Raw genomic sequence first — 23,180 nt, forward strand, 5'->3', positions numbered from 1 at the left:
ACTGTTAAGCACCATGTAAATATAGGTGCACAACTATAACTTAAACAAAGTTTAACAAATAGAACTTTACACATGAGAACTAGAAGGACAAGAAGATTCGAATCCATTAATCAACCATTTTTGTATTCCAAAATCAATGCTTCACGTTACACTTAAGTGATATCCATAAGAGCCAAGATATATCTGGAATGAAAGAGATGAGTAAGAAGAGTGAGGTCAACAGTCAGTAGTAGCAAGAACTAGAATCAACAGCAGTGACAACCAAGAATGACCAAATTCATACTAGAAGATATTCAAAATCGACCCAAACTTGCTCAAAATCTCTGAACCAAATCTTAAGAGCTCCAAATTCAAATTATTTCCACCCAATCAAATTGGAAATTACTTCAGGAATTTGGAAAATGAACAAACCTCAGGGAAGTTCAATCAAACAGTAACCAGAACACAGTAGCCTATATTTTATCTTTTCTGAAATTCTAATCTCTCCTCCTTGCCCTCCAAGGCAAGATAGAGATGCCTTTATAGGCCAGCAAATAGGGCAGACCTAAAAGTTTTTCTTTGCACTTCTAGTCACTCCCTAATTTTCATTTTTTCCAGTTAATCCCCCATTTTCTGACCTGTTACCCAAGCTAAAGTCTGAAATTCCATAAAAGACCCCTACTAGAAGCTTCTAAGTCAGTTACCCAAAAGATTCCTTATCTAGATTACCTATACTACCCTTTAAAGACTCTGAAACTACCCCAGAACCACCCGGGTCAACTGGTCAAGCTAATTGGGTGAAGTTGACCCAATTCGATGGGTCTACTGAAAACCTAGTTCAACTCTCTTTGGGCTTTTGATTTCCTAATTAAGATCAAGAAATAACTCTGACAAACCCCTGAGAAATTGTTTACAGAGTCCCAGAATTTGACAGGAGACTCATGCCCAAAAGGAACCGGGGATCCCAATTTTCTAAACTTAACATTAAAACCAAACAAAATAATACCCACACATATAAACCAACGTTTCTGAATTAAAAGAAACAAACAAAAATGTAAGCAAATCAGGCCTCTTCCTCTTTTCTTTATTCGATTATTTAAACTATCATTACTAAATATAGAAACTAACCAGTAAACAGCTATTTGAACCAACTAACTAGAAATGAAGGCTTCATACAAAAAATCATACGAATAAAAGGGCGACTTTAATAACCACAAGGAAAGAAAAAGGAAGAATTGAAGAAGAAGAAGAAGAAGAAGAAGAAGAGGAAGAAGAAGAGACGAGTGACAATAAAAGAGGAAAAATGAAACGAAATAGCAGAGAAATACCTAGAGGCATGGACAGACTTGGAGTAGCTTGAGAATCCTACGACTTTCTTAACAAGAACAGCCTTCAATCGTGTGTTTTCGTGTGAAAACACATGATTAAAGGCCATTATAGCCTAGAATCGGCAAAACCCCGCTGGATTTGGATTTGTGGAACTAGGGTTGTCTCTTTACATCCAAATTCGAGAAGATGTAGGGGTGTACGAGAGAAATGAAGTAAAGTTTTGTAATGAGGGGGAAAAGAGGGTTCAGGGGTGTTGATATGGTGGGGAAAGGTGGTGGCGCCGCCACCTTGAAGTGGTGGAGTTTAGGGGCGGCGAATTAGGGTTTTGCACAAATCGTCTCTAAAGAAACTGAAGGAGACGAGATAGGGGGAAAGGTTTCGGACACTAATATATTAAGTAGAACCCACTTCAGGGTCGTTAGATCATCTAACCTAGACGGCTAGGATTAATCTTCACCAAATAAAACGAGGTCGTCTCATTTTTCCCAAATTCCTTTTTGTTCCCTTTCTTTTCTCTTTGCTTTTTTCTTTTTTTTTTCTGAAAATTAAAACTAAAAATCCTAAATTAAATTAAAAACCAAACTAACTCATTAAAAAAACTAACTAATCCTAAATAATTAACACCATTAATAAGTTAAAGAAAAGCTACTCGAAAATCAAAAACTAAAATTAAAGAGTGCAAAATGACTAATTTTTTTGTGATTTCCTTTTTATAAAACAACTTAATTACTAAACAATTCTTAAATGCACATGCAAAACATTTTTTATATTTTTTCACTAATTAAAATGCACAAACAAAAATGCAAACAATTAACAGAAGATGCCACGAAAATTCACAAAATTGCAAACACTGAAAGAACTTATTTTGTTTTGAATTTATGGGAGTAATTCATATAGGGCAAAAATCGCGTTCTCACACCGGGTGTGCCACGGATTGAGTGTCAAGGTTCGACTGATTTTGTCCCTAGTAGGGTGATTTCATTCTTGAAGGCCCGGCGGATGGTTGGGAAGGGTTGTCTTTCATACTTAGCCTTTGTTAGGGATGTTGGTGTAGAGACTCCTAGTATTGATTCTATTCCTGTTGTGAGGGATTTTCCCGATGTGTTTCCTACAGACCTGTCGGGCATGCTACCGGAAAGGGATATTAATTTTGGTATTGATCTATTTACGGGCACTCAGCCCATTTCTATTCCACCGTATCGTATGGCACCAGCAGAGTTGAAGGAGTTGAAGGAGCGGCTTCAGGAACTCCTTGATAAGGGGTTCATTCGGTCTAGTGTGTCGCCTTGGGGTGCGCCTATTCTATTTGTGAAGAAGAAGGATGGCACGATGAGGATGCACATTGATTAAAAGCAGTTGAACAAAGTAACAATCAAGAACAAGTATCCATTGCCTCGTATCGATGATTTGTTTGACCAGCTTCAGGGAGCAAGAGTGTTCTCCAAGATTGATCTCCATTCAAGTTATCACCAACTAAAGATTAGGGACTCGGATATTCTTAAGACAGCTTTCAAGACCCGATATGGTCATTATGAGTTCCTGGTGTTGTCTTCTGGGCTGACCAATGCCCCAGCAGCGTTCATGCATTTATGAACAGCATGTTTCGGCCTTATCATGACTCATTTGTCATAGTTTTCATTGATGATATTTTGGCATACTCGCATAGTCAGGAGGAGCACGTGGAGAATTTGAGAGTTGTGTTGCAGAGACTGAGGGAGGAGAAGCTTTATGAAAAGTTCTGTAAGTGTGAGTTTTGGCTCAGTTCAGTGGCTTTCTTGGGTCACGTGGTGTCCAATGAGGGTATTCAGGTTGATCCAAAGAAGATAGATGCGGTTTAGAGTTGGCCTAGACCGTCCTCAGCTACAGAGATTCATAGCTTTCTTGATTTGGTGGGTTATTACCATTGGTTTGTTCAGGGATTTTCATCTATCGCATCACCATTGACAAAGCTCACTCAAAAGGGTGCTCCATTCAGGTGGTCGGATAAGTGTGAGGTGAGCGTTCAGAAGCTCAAAACTAGCTTGACCACAAATCTAGTGTTAGTTTTTCCATCCGCTTCAGGTTTATATACCGTGTATTGTGATGCTTCGAGAGTTGGTATTGGGTGTGTGTTTATGTAGGAGGGTATAGTTATTGCTTATGCTTCTCGTCAGTTGAAGCCCTTTGAGAAGAACTACCATGTTAATGATTTGGAGTTGGCTGCCATTGTTCACGCATTGAAGATTTGGAGGCACTATTTGTATGGTGTGTCTTGTGAGGTGTTTACTGATCATCGTAACCTCCAGCACTTGTTCAAACAGAAGGATCTCAATTTGAGGCAACGAAGATGGTTGGAGCTGCTAAAGGACTATGATATCACTATTTTGTACCATCCGGGGAAGGACAATGTAGTAGCCTATGCCTTGAGTAGGAAGGTAGTAAGTATGGGGAGTTTGGCGTATATTCCTGTTTGGGAGAGACCTCTTGCAGTTGATGTTCAGGCCTTGGTCAATCGGTTCATGAGGTTGGATATTTCGGAGCCCAATCGGGTATTGGCTTGTGTGCTTTCTCGGGCTTCCTTATTTGATCGCATCAGAGAGCGCCAGTATAATGATCCTCTTTTGCTTATCCTTAAGGACAGAGTTTAGCACGACGATGCTAGAGATATAACTATTAGTGATGATAGGGTATTGACGATGCAGGGACGGATATGCGTGCCTAATGTAGATAGGCTTCGGGAGTTTATTTTGGAGGAGGCCCATAGCTCGCGGTATTCCATTCATCTGGGTGCCGCAAAGATGTATCAGGATCTAAGACAGCATTATTGGTGGAGGAGAATGAAGAATGACATTGTGGGATTTGTGGCTCGGTGTCTCAATTGTCAGAAGGTGAAATATAAGCATCAAAGACCGGGTGGCTTACTTTAGCAGATGGATATTCCAGAGTGGAAGTGGGAGCGGATCACCATGGACTTTGTAGTTGGGCTCCCATGGACTTTGAAGAAGTTCGATGCTATTTGGGTGATTGTGGATTGGCTGACCAAGTCTGTGCACTTTATTCATGTGTGTACTACCTATTCTTCAGAGCGGTTGGCAGAGATATATATCCGGTAGATTGTTCGTTTGCATGGTGTTCTAGTTTCCATCATTTCAGATAGAGGTACTCAGTTTACTTCACAGTTTTGGAGGTCTGTGCAGCGAGAGTTGGGTACTCAGGTTGATTTGAGCATATCTTTTCACCCTCAAACGGATGGGCAGTCTAAGCGCATTCAGATATTGGAGGACATGTTGCGCGCTGGTGTCATTGATTTTGGAGGGTCATGGGATCAGTTTCTACCGCTCGCAGAGTTTTCTTATAACAACAGTTACCAGTCGAGTATTTAGATGGCTCCATATGAGGCTTTGTGTGCGAGGCGGTGTAGATCTCCAATTGGTTGGTTTGAGTTGGGTGAGGCTAGGCTATTGGGTATAGACTTGGTGCAGGATGCTTTAGACAAGGTGAAGGTGAATCACGAGAGGCTTCATACATTGCAGTCGAGACAAAAGAGTTATGTTGATAGGATGGTTCGGGATGTGTCCTACATGGTTAGCGAGAAGGTTCTATTGAAGGTTTCGCCCATGAAGGGTGTTATGAGATTTGGGAAGAAGGGTAAATTGTGTCCTCGATTCATTGGGACTTTTGAGGTGCTTCGGAGGATTGGAGAGGTGGCTTATGAGCTTGCTTTGCCACCCAGCTTATTGAGCGTGCATTCGGTATTTCATGTTTCTATGCTCTGGAAGTATATTTTTGATCCATCTCATGTTTTGGATTTCAGCACGGTTCAGTTAGATGATGATTTGACTTATGATGTGGAGCCACTAGCTATTTTGGAGCGTCAGGTTCGAAAGTTGAGGTCAAAGGATATAGCTTTAGTGAAAGTGCAGTGGAGAGGTTGGCCCATGGATGAGGCTACCTAGGAGACCGAGCGGGAGATACAGAGAAGATATCCTCACCTATTTGAGGCTTCGGGTATGTTTCTTGACTCGTTTGAGGACAAAGGTTTGTTTAAGAGGGGGAGGATGCAACGACCCAGCTGGTCGTTTCATGAGTTACCGCTCCATGTCCCCCATTTCTGCTTCTTATTATCTTGTTCAACTGTATTATGTGTTATCGAGTTGGTTGGCTTGGGTTCGGAGAGATTTTGGTAAGGTTTGAGACAGTTAGTCTCTTTTGAGTAAGCTTAAGTTGGAAAAGTCAACTGGATGTTGACTTATGTGAAAAGGGCTCGGATGTGAATTCTGATGGTTCAGATAGCTTCGGGAGGTGATTTGGGACTTAGGAGCGTGATCAGAATGTATTTTGGAGGTCCGGAGTAGATTTAGTCTTAGATTGGTGAAATTGGAATTTTGGCTTTTTCCGATTGATAGGTGAGATTTTGATAAAGGGGTCGAAATGGAATTCCGGAAGATGGAATAGGTCTGTTGTGTCATCTCTGACGTGTGTGCAAAATTTCAGGTCATTCGGACGAGGTTTGATAGACTTTTTGATCGAAAGCGGAATTTGGAAATTTTTGAAATTCTTAGCTTGAATTCGATGTAAACTTGGTGTTTTGATATTTTTTTGAGTGTTTCGAAGGTTGGAACAAGTTTTAATAAGGTTATGGGATATGTTGGCATGTTTGGTTGAGGTCCCGAGGGCCTCGGGTGAGTTTTAGGTGGTTGAACAGATCATTTCTTGTTGGAGGAAATTGCAGAAAAACTATTGTTGGTGTTGTAGGGTTTTAACCTTCGCATTCGCGATGGATGTCCCGCGTTCACGAAGGGTTAGGATGTGAGGCATTGGAGTTGGCCTTCGCGTTCGCGGTAGCAAAGTTGGTCCCATATTTGCGAAGGGATGAGGCCAGTGGTCATCGCGTTCGCGAGGGCTTTGCCACGTTCGCGTAAAGGAAAGGTGAGCAGTTCTGGAGAATTGTGCTTCGTGTTCGCGAGAGGGTCGTCGCATTCGTGATGCTTTGATTAGCTGAAGCTTCGCATTCGCGAAGAAGGATCATGAATAGCTGGGCAGAATGTTTAAAAGGCCATATCCGCGATTTTGGGTCTATGTTTCACCATTGTTGAGCGATTTTAGAGCTTTTTAAGGAGGATTGAAGAGGGAATCAAGGAAAAAGACTTGGAGGTAAGATTTATGGACTTAATACTCGATCCTAATGTGATTTCTACCTAATTAAACATGGAATTTGTGGAATCTATAGCCTAAAATTGGAATTTAAGGCTTGGAAATTGGAGACCTAAATCTAGGGATTTGAGGGGTCATTTGTGGTCGAATTTTGGTATTCTTGATATGTATGAACTCATGAGAGTGTAAGAATTATAGTTTTGTGATTTTTGTTGGAATTCGAAATGTGGGCCCGGGGTCGGGTTTGGCCAATTTCGAGATTTTTGATGTAAATTGGTTATTTTTGAGTGGGCTTTGTTCCCTTAGCATATTTTTATGGTATAAATCTATTTTAGATAGATTTGGAGCATCTGGGGGCCGATTTGAGAGGCAAAGCATCGCGGGCTAGAGTTTGGACCGGATAGAGGTAAGTAATGATTGTAAATGTTGTCTTGAGGGTATGAAACCCCAGATTTCACATCGTTGTGCTATATTGCGGTGACGCACACACTAGATGACGAGCGTGGGGTTATGCACCGTTGGGGATTGTGACTTAATATGTCCCGTATGACTGTTAAACCGCATACTTGATTGAAAATTGTTTGCTATCATCATGTTTTGGGATGAATGCCATATTTGGGCCTCGTGCCAACTGTTTTGGACCCTTAAGGGATTTTTACTACTATTCCTCACTATTTTGACTTCATATTTGTACTCAGTCATGTTGTATTGTACTGCTTTCATAACTCAGCCATGTTTACTCCGTTTTTTACATTTTAAAATGATATTGAGGTTGAGTATCATTTTTTACTATGCCCGAGTGGCTTTTAGAGATTTCTGACTTAGTGAAGCCGGGGGCCTGTGTTGTGAGGTTATTATGGGATCGGGCTGCGCGCCGCAGCGGTATTCTGCTGATTCATGATTATGAGGTCAAGGGACTGATTTGTTACGCCATGAGGTGGCTTGTTATAGGCCGAGTGCCTGCTTGATTATGCCACGAGATGGCTAGTTATTGCGCTTGGGTTGTAAGGAGCCCCTTTAGGAGTCTGTACACCCCCAGTGAGCGCGGGTACCCAGTGTGAGATGTGATATTGCCCGAGGGGCTGTTGTTGTTTCATTTTATTGACCGAGGGGCTGGTTCTATTGGTATTTTGCTCGAGGGGGTTGATTTATGTTTCTATCCTTTTCTCCCTATTTTCATCACTCATTTGAGCCACTAAAAGATGTTTTAAATATGTTTTCACTGAACTAAGGTATTTTTACGAGCTTTTACTGAGTTGTTGCATTGTACTGGTTTTATATTGTTTTGTTGTTGCATTATGTTGTGTTTTAGGTGTTTTCTTATCTCTAAGCTTCCTTTACTTTTATTACTTACTGAGTTGGCGTATTCACACTACTCCTTACACCCTGTGTACAGATCTAGGAGTCACGGGTCACGCTAGCGAGGGTTGATTGCTTCCACAACAGGCTTGTTCGGAGTTGACCAGGTAGCTACTCGGTATTCGCAGACAGTGCTTCTCCTTCCTATCTTTATTTTTCCTTTGTACTAGCCTTGTATTAGACTATGTAGTCTTTTCATACTCTTAGACAGATTTTTAGATGCTCATGATTGGTGACACCTCGATGTCGGCCTGTGTTTATTTCCGCATTGTTCTATTTTACTCTATATCTTGGGATTTATAGCTTCTTATTGCCTTAAATATGAATTATTATAACTTTTTAGTTGGGTTGAGGGTTTGTGTCGGCTAGCATTATTTCACGATAGGTGCCATCACGACCAGGTCCGGTTTAGGATCGTGACAACCATGATTTTATTATTTTCATCTCTATTGATGGCTAAGTATGGGAGTTTTCAAGAAATATATAGTCACCGGCAGTGGCATATTTTCTAAGTCTTGTCATGACTTAATTTTATAGTTCACTTGAACTCTAGCAAAGTACACCAGAAGTGGCAATATTTCGTATATCTCATTGTAACTAAATTTTGTTAACCACATGAAGTGGTATATGTCTATGACCACCAGAAGTGATAATTTAGGCTTTCTATGGTTACAATTGAAGATAAGATTTTGAAAATTTCTTTATATTACTTGCATGCCTCGATTTTCTCTTGAAGTAGCATTATCTTAAAAGAGGTTCTAAGCTATCACATGATTTGGTGTGATTAATACACGTTTAGATAATTATGTTCCGTTCCTTGAAGGATGAGAATTTTTGATAAATGTTAATCCATTCCCTGAAGTGAATGTGACAATATTAATAAAGCTCGTAAATATGAACGTGTTTTTTATGTAAATGTATTACAATTTACCTCCAGAAGAGGTAATATGATTGAGAGAATATATACTCAATATTTCTTGTTTTAAATTTTCTCCTGAAGAAGTAACACAATTAAAATTTTCTCCTGAAGCAGGAAAATATTATAAAACTGTGTCTTTCTGTGCTTAAACAAAATAATAAGCTATTCAAAGTTATTTTTGAAGCACATTTTCATTCCCTGGAGTGAATGAAGAAATACCACAACTCACCTCCTGAAGAGGTAGAATAACAAAAGATATAAATCTTATTTTTGTGGCATAAAGATCATTGTTGTACGTAAAATATCTTGGAAAATTTTATTAAATATCATTCCAAGGCAAAAGTATTCTTGTAGAATACTTTCTACTACAACAACATTAATATGTTATGGTTAGTTATCGAGTTCCCCGAAATAACAACTCATGTATATTTTCCTGAAGGATGCAATGACTATGTGGTTACCGCTTTGATATATAATATTCAGATGTTAATGGCGTTTCTCCCTGAAGGAGATATTTGTCAAAAAGTTGATAGTAAAAATACTGAAAATCTTATTTTCTTACATTTATAAATTTAGAATTGTCTTTATATTATCAATTTGATTATGATTTTCTCTCATGACACCAAAAGTGTCTGAGCACTATTTGGTAGCACCAAATTTATCAAAAGCTCTTGAAGAGCTAACTGTTTGTCTAGAAGACACATGATACAAGAAGTGTCTGAATAATATTTGATTGTGAAAAATAAATTGAAGGCTCCCGAAGAGCTTATATGTAAATTTGTCATTCATATTATATGATTGTGGTCAAAACATATGTTGTAGTAAACCCGGAAATTTACTAGTACAACTGGCTATCATATTGAGACTACAAATGATTGGAAGATTGAAAATCTTCACGTTTTCACAATCATAGGGGGTAAAATAATATGTATATGAGAAGTTACCTGCCTTATATCTTCAATTTGTACTACATCATGTATCATAGTATACCAGAAGTTTACTAATGCAAAAGTTTATGCCATAATAAACTAGAAGATTACTAAGAGATAGCACATGCCATGATAAATTTGAAGTTTTCATTTTCCATTTTTAAATGAGATATTTGAGAATTCTGATAAGCATATACTGAAGAACTAGAAGATTATTCGATAATTCTCTTGTGATGCTTGTTCTCATAATAAATTGGTTATACCGGCTAAAGCTAGGACTAAGACCCCTGAATTCTGGAATATATAAAGGTGAATATGGGTCCATTAACCTATCATGTGAACCACTTATAGATTCATATATAAGATGGTTATATGTGTATTTATTGTCAACCTGCAGTTTGGCATTTGAAATTACTTTTTTAACTAAGAGTATAACTTTCAGATTATGAAATCAAGACAGTTCATCTTGATAATGCTGGTTTAGAATTGAAGACCTCCTATTAATGGCTAAACCATTGCTTATGAGAGCAAAGCTTCATGTGTTGGTCTAAGATTTTCTAAATTGCATATAGAAGCACTTGTATGCATCATACCAACAATATATGATAAGTCCTCCCCTATATTTTTGTCATCTGAATAAGGTTAAGATCCATAATAAGTATCTGACCTCGCATTAACGACCTATTCAACAAGCACTAGGGAGCCAAGAGTTTCTCGACATTGACCCGAGATCTTAGTAAAATCAGTTATGTTTTAGTGATGAAGATATTCCCAAGAAAGTTAAGATGGACAATATATGAGCACCGTGTATTTCTTGTAATGTCATTTAAATTGACGAATGCCCCCATTTAGAGGCGATCCAGGATTTGAAGACGATAGATGCACTAATACAACTTTAAGATCAGCACTCATTATTAGGGGTGTCAATGATTCTTTTGAAAACCGATCGCAGTGATCGAACTGAGCCTTATCAAACACGTGTTAGGTTATTTTTATAAAATTATAAATTTATAATTATACCGAATAATTAGGATAAATTTTTAATTTTATACCAAAATTAACTGAATAATTAAGTCCCTTTTACCCATGGGTTCTCATGCAAGTTATGAGTCAAATTTTGAAATACCAACACATATACATTGAGCCTCTGCCCCTGTTGAATTCATGAACATGTGATATTTAGATAAGATTGTGATTGTGTTCTTGGACAATATACTTGTATATTTCAAAATTAGGAGATGCATGAGCAACATCTAAGAAAGTTTCACAAAAATCGGGAGCACAAGATTTGTGCTAAGTTAGTTATGTAATAATGGTTGTTCGTGCATTATCATTATTAGTTGAATGATTTCATCAAACCAAATCAATTTTTTAAAAAAATTTCCCTCCTTCTGATGTACATTTAGTTTATTTTTTCCTTATTTCTGTTGGTTTTTGTTTTTGGTGAGTTTTTACTTTTGATGTTAGAACTGTTGTTTGATAATTGATAATTGATAACATTTCTAAATCGAAAGTTTTCAATTATGATTTTGTTTATAATATCTCATATATGGTTTATGTCTCATGTATGATCATTGGTTTAAAATTGACTCATTTACGAATGTTGTACAGGTTGTTTGAATCGTTGCATTCATCACATAAAATTGGTTAGGTATTCTAACTCATATCAAGTTAATATTTTATTAATTTAAAAAATTTCTCTCTATGATTAATATATAATTTAATTACTAATTATTATGCCAGCTCAAGTTACTCATATTTTGCCAGAAAAAAATTAAATTTGATGATCTCTTTTAATTGACTATATTATACATATTACAATTTTAAAATTTTGTTTTAAAGAATAGCCCTTGGCAATTGGTGTTGTTTAATCTACCCAATTGGTTCAGGTAAATAATTCTTTTTATCGATCTCATAAATAATATTTTATCTAATCTTCTTGTTTTAATGTAATTTATTATGACTTTTATGACTTTAGTGCCCTTTTGATATTAAATCATTTGTTTGCACTTGATTTCAGGTACTCACAATAACAACTAAAATTGAATTTGAGAACGAATGTGTGCTACTTAATAGTTTGAGAAACTCTAAATCTCATTGGGTAACAAAAGTCTTACTTATTCAATATGGAGTAGTTAAAGAATTTAAAAATGGAACAAATCAAGGCCTTCGATGGACTCTAACATTTGTAGATGAGGCGGTAATATTATTTTATCTTTGTATTATATCCGATAATTTTTGTATTATATTCAATCACGATATTATATTATGATAAAACTTTAGAGGGAACAAAAATGCAAGCTATACTATTCATTGATAAAGTGAATATGTGGAAGGAACATTCCGAACAAGCCAACATCTATTACATCATTAACGGCCGCATAAATGATCTTAAATATGATTTTCAATCAGTCCACAAGGAATTTGAGATTGTGTTCAATATATATACTATGGTCAAGAAATGCAGTAATCAATTTATGATATGCAGAGGTTTTGACAACAACATTATATATACAAAAATAATGATTGGCCAAAATACTTCCGAACATGTATTTATTCCAAGAATTCAACTTTCGCCACCGGAAAATGAAGGAAAACCTTTTAAATTCACCAGAAAATAATTTCTAGTGTGTTTATATTTTTCGATGACAATAAATAAAGCGCAACGTCAAACAATACCCAACATGTGCATGAGCATTTATTATTCATTTGTCATGACCCAAAATCCACTAAGGGTCGTAATGATGTCTGACACCACTGTCAGGCAAGTCAACTACAATTTACTAGCAATTTCTCATTTTAATTATTTTGAAATTATTTTCTTTAAACAAATAAATAATACATAATAAACTCCTCTGGACAAATGAAGATGCCTTTACAAAATTTAACTACTGAAAAATCCTGTGATCATCCCAGAACCCGGTGTCACAAGTACATGAGCAATTTCTAGGAAATAATAAAATATAGTAGTTGTCCGGTATACAAAGTGGACAGAAACAAAAATACAGTACAATACTCTGAAGGAGACTCTGCTGGCTGTGGGTCGTCTCGACAAGTGCAGCTCACCTAAGTCTTCGTATCAACCATGCTGCTATGCCACTAACCCACTAGCCACATATGAACCTAGGCAACAAAAATGTACAGCAAGGGTAGTATGAGTACGAAAATAACGTGTACCCAATGAGTATCATGTCTAATCTCGAAGAAGTAGAGACGAGATGCCAACTTCAACACTTACTTGTGGTCCAAAGTAATATATTATTAATGCGAATAATCATGGATTTATTAAGAACGACAGTAATTTTAAATAAGTCACGAACAGGTGAAAGTTCCTTTTTATATTAAAAGTCTCCGGATTCATAATCTATAAATTTTCAATTATCTGAAGGCTAGGAGGGCAACTATCAATATAATAAATATATTTTAAGTCAAGCAATACAAGCATGCGCAAATCATACCGAGGACGTACGGCCCGGTCCAACAATATTTAAACTGTGCACAGCCAAAGGGTCGAATGGCGCGAACCATAGATGCATCTATTTAATCTACCAAGGCATTCGGCCCGTTCCACAATAGATAAACACATTCAAACAGTCAAATCAATAATTCATCAAGGAGCAAATATTCAGGAAAAGGCAAATTTCTCTTTTAAAAGTCAAGAAATGATGTCTAGCCCTTTTTAGAAATTCATTTACACATTCGATATGTTTTAAGCATTTTAAGTTTGTCGACAAGGTTGCAAGTATTACAAGAAAGCATGCTTTTGGGCCCTAAACTACCCGAACTAAAGCATAATAGTAGCTACGCACGGACTCTCGTCACCTCGTGCGTACGTATCCCCCGCAAATAGGAGCACATAACGAATTAACTCACATGTGGGGACAATTTCCTCTTACAAGGTTAGAAAGGAAACTCACCTCGCTCTGAAACCTATATTCCAATTCAAGAACGCGCTCAAACCTCCAATTTGGAGCCGAACAATCCAAAACTATTCAGATAGGGTAAGAACTAGTCAATACATACTCAAAAATTCATATTCTAATTATTAAACAAATTTTCCAACCCTAAATGCATGGTCCCTAAAATTCATCCTCGGGCCCACGTGCCCAGATTCCGGAAATTTTTGAATAAAGTTGTTACCCATAACCTAAGGTTCAAGAATATATGATTTCTAATTCATTTCATAACAAATTTCGTGGTTAAATCTAACTTTTATCAAAACGCTAGGTTTTCACTCAAATCCCATGATTTTCACTAATTTTAGTGTGTTAGTCTACCTAAAACCCAAGTATTAAACTCACATTAAGTAGGAATAACTTACCTCACAATGCTAGGTTGAAATCCTCTCTTTAAAAGCTCCCAAATCGCCTAAGAGGATGAAGGAAAATGAGCTAAAGGGTCTAAGTCTCGAAATTAATAGCGGTGCACAGGCCTCAGATATCGCATTTACGACACCTGGTTCGCGAATGCGAGGGTCGCAAATGCAACAAAAACCATCGCAATTGCGAACATGTACCTCCCCCACCAAGGTCGCAAATGCGACCAAGAGCTCGCAAATGCGAACCCTGCTGAGGTCGCAAATGCGATAAAATTGTCGCAAATACGAACTCTGCCTCAGGCCAGGCTCCTTCGAAAATGTGAAGCCTCACTCGCAAATGCGAGGTCGCAAATGCAAACTATTTCTCACATTTGCGAGACCTGCAACTGCTGCCAAGAACACCAGAAAATCTGGTGTATTCCAACTCCTCCTGCACATCCGAAACTAACCCGAGGCCCCCGGGGACCCCGTCCGATCACACCATACCATCCCATAACATACCTCGGACGCGCTCGAAGCCTCAAACCACATCAAACAACACTAAAACTACGAATCGCACTCCAACTCAAGCTTAATGGACTTTAAGATTTCAAACTTCTACTTTCAATGCTTAAACCTATCAAATCACGTCCGATTGACCTCGAATTTTGCACACAAGTCATATTTGACATTACGAACTTACTCCAACTTCCGGAATTGGATTCCGACCCCGATATCAAAAAGTTCACTTTCGGTCAAACTTCTCAAAAACCTTCAAATTTCTATCTTCAGCCAAATGACTCCAAAATGACCTACGGACCTCCGAATTCACTTTCGGTCGCGCTCCCAATAGCAGAATCACCATACGGAGCTATTCCCAGCCTCGAAATCCCAAACAAACATTGATAACACTGAAATGCACTTCAACCCAAACTTATGAAATTCTTCAAAAAATGCTAACTTCCACAATAGGTGTCGAAACGTTCCAGGGTCTTCCAAACCCGATCCGAACATACGCCCAAGTCCGAAATCATCATACAAACCTGTTGGAACCTTTGAGTCCCGATTCTGATGTAGTTTACTCAAAAACCCAATCTTAGTCAATTCTTTCAACTTAAAGCTTCTAAAATGAGAATTCTCTTTTCCAAATCAACTCCGAATTCCCCGGAATTCAATTCCGACCATGAATACAAGTCATAACACCTGAAGTGAAGCTGCTCATGGCCTCAAACTATTGAACGATGCGCTAAAGCTCAAAATGACCGGTCGGGTCGTTACATTATCTCTCACTTAAACATACGTTCGTCCTCGAACGTGCTGAGAACTACACTGAAGTAGTCTGAAATTATTGTTTAACATCTCGTGCACCTACCCATGCTACCACAACTCAGTTGAGCACGTTAGCTTGATCAATTCTGGAGATATTACCTTTTATCCAAGCAAATAAGCCTTAGAGCCAAATTCCAACGTCCGAAATTTTAGTCCAGGCCTGTTTCCAACATACGCTCACCGTATCAATAACTACATGCAGCACCAAACATGACTGCAAACCTTAGTCGAATTCACACCTTGCGCCACTTTACTCACATGACCATAATAACATTTTCTGATCAAATCAGTCGAAATTCCACGAGCCTGATGCTCCCATTGCACCTCATGACCTACATAGGTCTTGCTCTAACAATTACAATACCACCAAGATGGAATAGGTGTGTAGAAATTCATAACCAACTGCTGAATCAACAAATCATTGGGTCTATACTCTTGACAAGAACCATCACCTCATTTTGAACCAAATAATGATCTTAGCTCCTTAATATACTTCATATAATCAGATTGCACTGATCCTAAATCCAATTATCTCGTCTCACCCAGTACGAACTGCTAGGGCAATAAGCCACCCCGGATATAATCAAAAGTCTCATATGATGCCACAATGTGCCAATGGCTATGAACTCGAACGTGACAAAAGAAAAACGAACTCTGGAAGGAACTACTCAACTCACGCACTAATATGGATTCCTTAGAAAATAGGAAACAAGGCATACAAAAATAGCATATAGAAAACTGTACTCAACATCACACTGTTGCGGCGTGCAACCCGATCCAAATAACATACCCATGGCGGCGTGCCACCCGATCCACACATAGAATTCACATAAGGAGATATATATCGAGCTAAATACAACAAAATACCGAATATCGGTCACAAGCACGCTAAGTGCATAAACCATCCCTGGGGAGACAAATATTGCCATAGGCTACAAAACTCAAGCACAACTGAGGTGCAATATACGATCTGAATCTCGAGAGACATCCTGCTCATATAACATCATCTCTACACGGAATCTCAACATATAAGAAATTCATGAAGCCGTCTCACAACTCACACGGTGCAATATATCGTTACATGGAATAGTTGACGATGAAATAACACCCAGACTACTCTTCCATAAGGAAAGCATTGCTGAAATGAACACATCTGGCCTGATATAGAGCCCATATTCACATTTAGATCCATCCACAAACCTCAAGTTGATTCTGATCACATCGAACTTGGCCATTAACCTTTCATGGGTCCATAATCACCCCCCCCCTCCTCTTTCTCATAACACACAAGAACAACCATCATAACCGAAGTAATCTTGTACAGTTCGCAACCCAATAAATTGTGTGCCCTCCAGGCATCAGTTCTCAATTTAATGACATCACTACAATCTTCATACTTGATTTAACTCTTCAATCAATCAAGTGGCTACATGCCACACTAATACAACCTTCCCGTGGGGCACGCTTCCACAACCTTCTATAACAAATAACAGGTATGTACATCCAACCACCGGTCGCACTAACGCTGAAAAGCGATCAAGAATCCTTAACCATTGCAAATCCTTTTTCACAAAACACCGATCTTAGGTGACGCTGAAGACAATACCAACTTACCTTAAACATCGAAACTCCTTTCCTGCTCATCTGAGCTCGTGACATCCTTGTCAACACCGAACTGCAACCTTGATCCTCACTTCAAATTCCATACCACTCATTGCACCCAATATGCCAATATACGATAGAACACGTTTTTCATCAGAGCTTTGGAACCACTAATAGATCAACACTTCATCATATAAAAACTTTTCACTTAACTCACTCCAGGAGAACCATAGCAACACACAGATGAATTCTCACAACCATAGAATATATAAATCTCTAAGTAGTGGACTAAGCCACCATAGCCCTTCCAGGATCTGCCTACGTATAATAGGCCATAACAATAGAATACTTCTGAATAACATCAATTGCGGCGGCCGACCGACCTCACACGTACCGTCACAAATCACTTGCATAACTTGGTCCCGCTGCAGGAACTGATCACTACCACCAATATGCCAATTCAACTATGGCTAATCAATCTATCTTCTTCCAATTTATCCTTGATTGCCTTAGAAATAATAATAAGTCCATTCAACACATAACACACCCCATCCGCACTCATCCCGAGTGACCTTGAATCACGAGACCACGTTGTCTCCAATCCCATGAACCGTTTTATACCTCTCTTGTGCGCACATTCGCATCCTCAACCAGTATGCCCATTCTGATAATCCTCTTCTCATAAGCTACTACAAAAGCTTGATTCTTAACCATACTTATAGGCTTGAAATCATTAGGAACCACACTTTAACTTTTGAATTCACTAGGACCGTTGTTGAGAGCCACCCGTTCTGACTTGGCCCCGAATATAATCAACTCCATGAATCTTCTAGCACATGAATACCCTCTCGGCAAAGAACCCGGCAGAATCACTTCCCTTGAAACCCGCATCTATATAAGGCATAATTCCTGAATCCTTTCCAAAGTCTGAACATGAGCCAATAAGGCCAACCATAGCACACATTTAACAATTCCTTTGCTAGAATTACCACTTATGTTCCTTTCCCGTAGCTGAAATAACCCATTAATATGCTAATAACCAGAAATCTCGCAAGTAGTTAACCATGCAACCCAATCATAGACGGTGGAACTCTCCCACTTAGCTTGAAGCCACTGATACACAGTCTCTGGAATTCACCCGTATTCTTTATCTCATATTGACATAGATCTAGCACAACCATCCCGCCGAGTTCTTGAAATCTTTCTATAACACCATTTATGAATACTTTGAATCGTTAACCATGTTCACATATCCGACCCCTCCACCAGATAGCCAGTAGGATTCTTCGCAGAGGCTTCGTCAACCACGCGAACGCTGATCTGCTCACAGGAGATGACCCACCTGAGCCCGTGCTCATTCACCAGCTGCACAAGTCCATTCACTCCTCGTGGACATCAACTAAATGTGCGACAATATCCTCCAATTCAAAGTTATGTTGTAACCTCCTTCATATCAAGCAACTCTTTCCCGTCATATCAAATCTCACGCCGTATAATAGCTGATATTTCAAATCAAGTCCATAGACCCAGCCACTGAATCCACACACTGCTTTGCCGCTCTCCCACTTTGGGCAAACTCACTTCTTTAAGTAACTACTCGACCTCCACTTCTTGCACCTGGTCTTCTAGAAGTTTAACCATCGTATGACACTCCTCATACGTCCTTCATCATCCTTTGCTGCTCAGCTAATGCCTTAGATCGAAATTTATCTCGGTAGCGTTTGAACCAATAGACCGCTACTCACTTTTAAACCTTTTTGAAGATCATCTTTCTCGAGCTATCAACATTAGAAACACCAATTCAGTCTTGAACCACCGCACATCGCAATCTCTAACAGTCGCCTCTCCATTATTATTTCACAATGTCCTGCCCCAATGTGAATTAAAGAAAACCATAACATCGGCGAACTCAACATATTCAATCGAGGACGACGATACCACGTCACAAATGAAAATTCCACCACGCTCGAAAATACCAAGTCTCGTTACTCCATCAAACAAAACTTGAACATTTATAGCCCAATTGGTTTTCCTCCGCCGGAAAAGAGATATCCGATCTCTGAATCGTGCATTGAGTAGACTTCCTTTCAAATCATTCACCGCCCCAACACATAGGCAAGTATCCTACCGTCAAGTCAATACTGTGCAATAACCAATCATAAGCATCATAGCAACCTATGCATAGCCTCCAAGCTCTTAGAAGCACCATTACCGAGCCGAAACGATAGAAAAATCCTTCCGCAAGGCGACGACAATAGCCCAACCAACTATACCGGGAGAAATATCCCGCACCACATCTATAGTACCATTACAATTTTTCAATTCTCGATTTATAACAAGTGGTTCACGTCGCGTAAGATTGAGTAGGAAGGAAACAAGGGCAAAAGCCTCAAAGAATCAAATCGCACGATGAGGAACCAAGAAGGGAGGTGCTCCTAACTCTGTAGCCTCTCGAAGATAAGTACAGACGTCTCTATACCGATCTGCAAAACTCTACTGGACTCGCTCATGACTCGTGAGACCTAAGGGAACCTAGTGCTCTAATACGAAGTTGTCACGACCTAAAATCCACTAAAGGTCGTGATGGCGCCGGACACCACTGTCGGGCAAGCCAACCACAATTTACTAGAATTTTCTCACTTTATTTGTTTTGAAATCATTTCCTTTAAACAAATGAATAATAAATAATAAACTCCACTGAATAAATAATGAAACATTTGACAATTTTAAATTTCTGAATAAACCCATAGACATCCTAGAACCCGGTGTCACAAGTGCATGAGCATTTACAAGGGAATGAAATAAAATACAGTAGTTGTCTGGTATACAAAGTGGACAGAAACGAAAATACAGTACAATACTCTGAAGGAGACTCTGATGGCTGCGGGTCGTCTCGACAAGTGCAGCTCACCTAAGTCTCCGTATCAACCATGCCGCTATGCCACTAAGTCACTAGCCACATATGAACCTGTGCAACAAAAATGCATAGCAAGTATAGTATGAGTATGAAAACAACGTGTACCCAATGAGTATCCCATCTAATCTCGAAGAAGTAGAGACGAGAGGTCGACTTCGACACTTACTGGTGGTCCAATAATAATATATTATTAATGTGAATAATGATGGATTTATTAAGAATGACAATAATTTCAAATAAGTCACGAACAGGTGAAAGTTCCTTTTTATATTAAAAGTCTCTGGATTCATAATCTATAAATTTTCAATTATCTCAAGGCTAGGAGGGCAAATATCAATATCAATAAATTTCAAGGCAAGCATTACAAGCATGCGCAAATCATGTTGAGGACGTACGGCCCGATCCAACAATATTTAAACTGTGCACTGCCAGAGGGTCGAATGGTGCAAACCATAGAAGCATTTATTTAATCTACCGAGGCATTCGGCCCGTTCCACAATAGATAAACACATTAAAACAATCAAATCAATAATTCATCAAGGAGCAAATATTCAGGAAAAGGCAAATTTCTCTTTTAAAAGTCAAGAAATGATGTCTAGCCCTTTTTAGAAATTCATTTACACGTTCGATATGTTTTAAGAATTTTATGTTTGTCAACAAGGTTGCAAGTATTACAAGAAAGCATGCTTTTGGGCCCTAAACTATCCGGACTAAAGCATAATAGTAGCTACGCATGGACTCTCGTCATCTCGTGCGTATGTAGCCCCCGCAAATAGGAGCACATAACCAATTAACTCACATGTGGGGACAATTGCCTCTTACAAGGTTAGAAAGGAAACTCACCTCACTCTGAAGCCTATATTCCAATTCAAGAACGCGCTCAAACCTCCAATTTGGAGTCGAACGATCCAAAATTATTCAAATAGGGTAAGAACTAGTCAATACATACTAAAAATTTTATATTCTAATTATTAAACCAATTTTCCAATCCTAAATGCAAGGTCCCTAAAATTCATCCCTAAGCCCACGTGTCCGGATTCCGGAAATTTTTGAAGAAAGTTGTTACCCATAACCTAAGGTTCAAGAATATATGATTTCTAATTCATTTCATAACAAATTTCATGGTTAAATCTAACTTTATCAAAACCCTAGGTTTTCACTCAAATCCCATGATTTTCACTCATTTTAGTGTGTTAATCTACCCAAAACCCAAGTATTAAACTCACATTAAGTAGGAATAACTTACCTCACAATGCTAGGTTGAAATCCTCTCTTTGAAATCTCCCAGATCGCCTAAGAGGATGAAAGAAAATGAGCTAAAGGGTCTAAGTCTCGAAATTAATAGCTGTGCATAGGCCTCAGATGCCGCATTTGCGACACCTGGTTCGCAAATATGACAAAACCATTACAATTGCGAACATGGGCCTCCCTTGCAAAGGTCGCAAATGCAACTAAGAGCTCGCAAATGTGAACCCTAATGAGGTCGCAAATGCGATCAAATTTCAAAAATGTGAACTCTGCCTCAAGCTAGGCTCCTTCGCAAATGCGAAGCCTCACTCACAAATGCGAGTTCGCAAATGCGAACTATTTCTCGCATTTGCGAGACCTACAACTGCTGCCAAGAACACCAGAAAATCTGGTGTGTTCCAACTCCTCACGCACATCTGAAACTCACCCGAGGCCCCCGGGACTGCGTCCGATCTCACACTACAGTCCCATAACATAATTCGGACCCGCTCGAAGCCTCAAACCATATCAAACAATGCTAAAACCACGAATCGCGCTCCAACTCAAGCTTAATGGACTTTAACATTTTAAACTTCTACTTTCAATGCTTAAATCTATCAAATCACGTCCTATTGACCTCAAATTTTGCACATGAGATATATTTGACATTACAAACCTACTCCAACTTCCGGAATTGGATTCTGACCCCGATATCTAAAAGTCCACTTCCGGTCAAACTTCTCAAAAACCTTCAAATTTCTATCTTTAGCCAAATGACTTCAAAATGACCTACGGACCTCCAAATTCACTTCCGATCGCGCTCCTAATACCAGAATCACCATACAGAGCTATTCTTAGACTCGGAATCCCAAACAGACATTGATAACACTGAAACGCACTTCAACCCAAACTTATGAAATTCTTCCAAAAATGCTAACTTCCACATAGGTGCCGAAACGTTCCCGGGTCTTCCAAAATTCGATCCAGATATACGCCCAAGTCCGAAATCATCATAAGAACCTGCTAGAACCTTCGAATCCCGATTCCGAGGTCGTTTACTCAAAAATCCAATCTTAGTCAATTCTTTCAACTTAAAGCTTCCGAAATGAGAATTTTCTTTCCCAAATCAACTCCAATTAGATTGTACTTGCCATAACATATTTTTTCATATTGGCTACTATATGTTGCACTCTCAAGAGGTATATCGGTATCAACAACAAGAGTTTTGGTCGTGACAGAGCAACCGAAGAAACGAAGAGGCACATACACCAAGAATATTGTCTACAAAGAGATATTAGCAAGATAGAACAACATAACATGTTATTAACTCTTACAATATATTACTTATAATTATAAATGTTATACATATCACGACCTTATTTGAATTCAATTATTACATCAATGTATTTACACTCATTTTTACATTTCAATTTTATGTTGAATCCAAATTGGACATTAATTACTATTACACATAGTTCCTTCACGTGATAAGTAATTCTTTCTCAAACAGACACGGCTTACACACGCAACGCATGTACACTGAAACTAATACTATACTAAAAGCGCAAATCATCTACCTTCACTAGGAGAGCTTTATAGCTATATGCCTATATCAAGCATCACATTATAATTTCTCAATCCATAATTTAAAAAAGAAGATCTTTTAATTATCTCAAGCATATATTTTGAAAATTAGTTATGTTATTTTTAAAACTATATTTTTATCGAACCTGGTACACGCGTAACGCATGTGCTATAGACTAGGAATTGCTTTGCGCGTTAGAGAAAGCATGTATCGTAACACTTTTGAATATAGATTTCATATTAGACAAAATTATTTAATTATTTTTCAAAGATTTAGGATTTTAAGGTCAACTAAAACTTTGCTTATTAACACATTCTTATTTGAAATATTATATAGAAAGTCTTAATATTTAGGATATTAAAATTAATTAAAATTTAAATTATATAAACTAAACAATTTATTTATGATATTTTTCTTTAACATACGCTAGGAACATGCATATTTGAATTTCGTAGAGCAACTTCAAAGTTCCATTCAAGAAACATTTTTCTCCTGAATTAGATATATAACTATTGTATATGTGCCAATTTTGTATAATTATTTTCTTGTAAAATATAGTTATGTCATTAAAAGTG

The sequence above is a fragment of the Nicotiana sylvestris genome, chromosome 7, assembly GCF_000393655.2.
Source record: "Nicotiana sylvestris chromosome 7, ASM39365v2, whole genome shotgun sequence".
Lineage (NCBI taxonomy): Eukaryota > Viridiplantae > Streptophyta > Magnoliopsida > Solanales > Solanaceae > Nicotiana > Nicotiana sylvestris.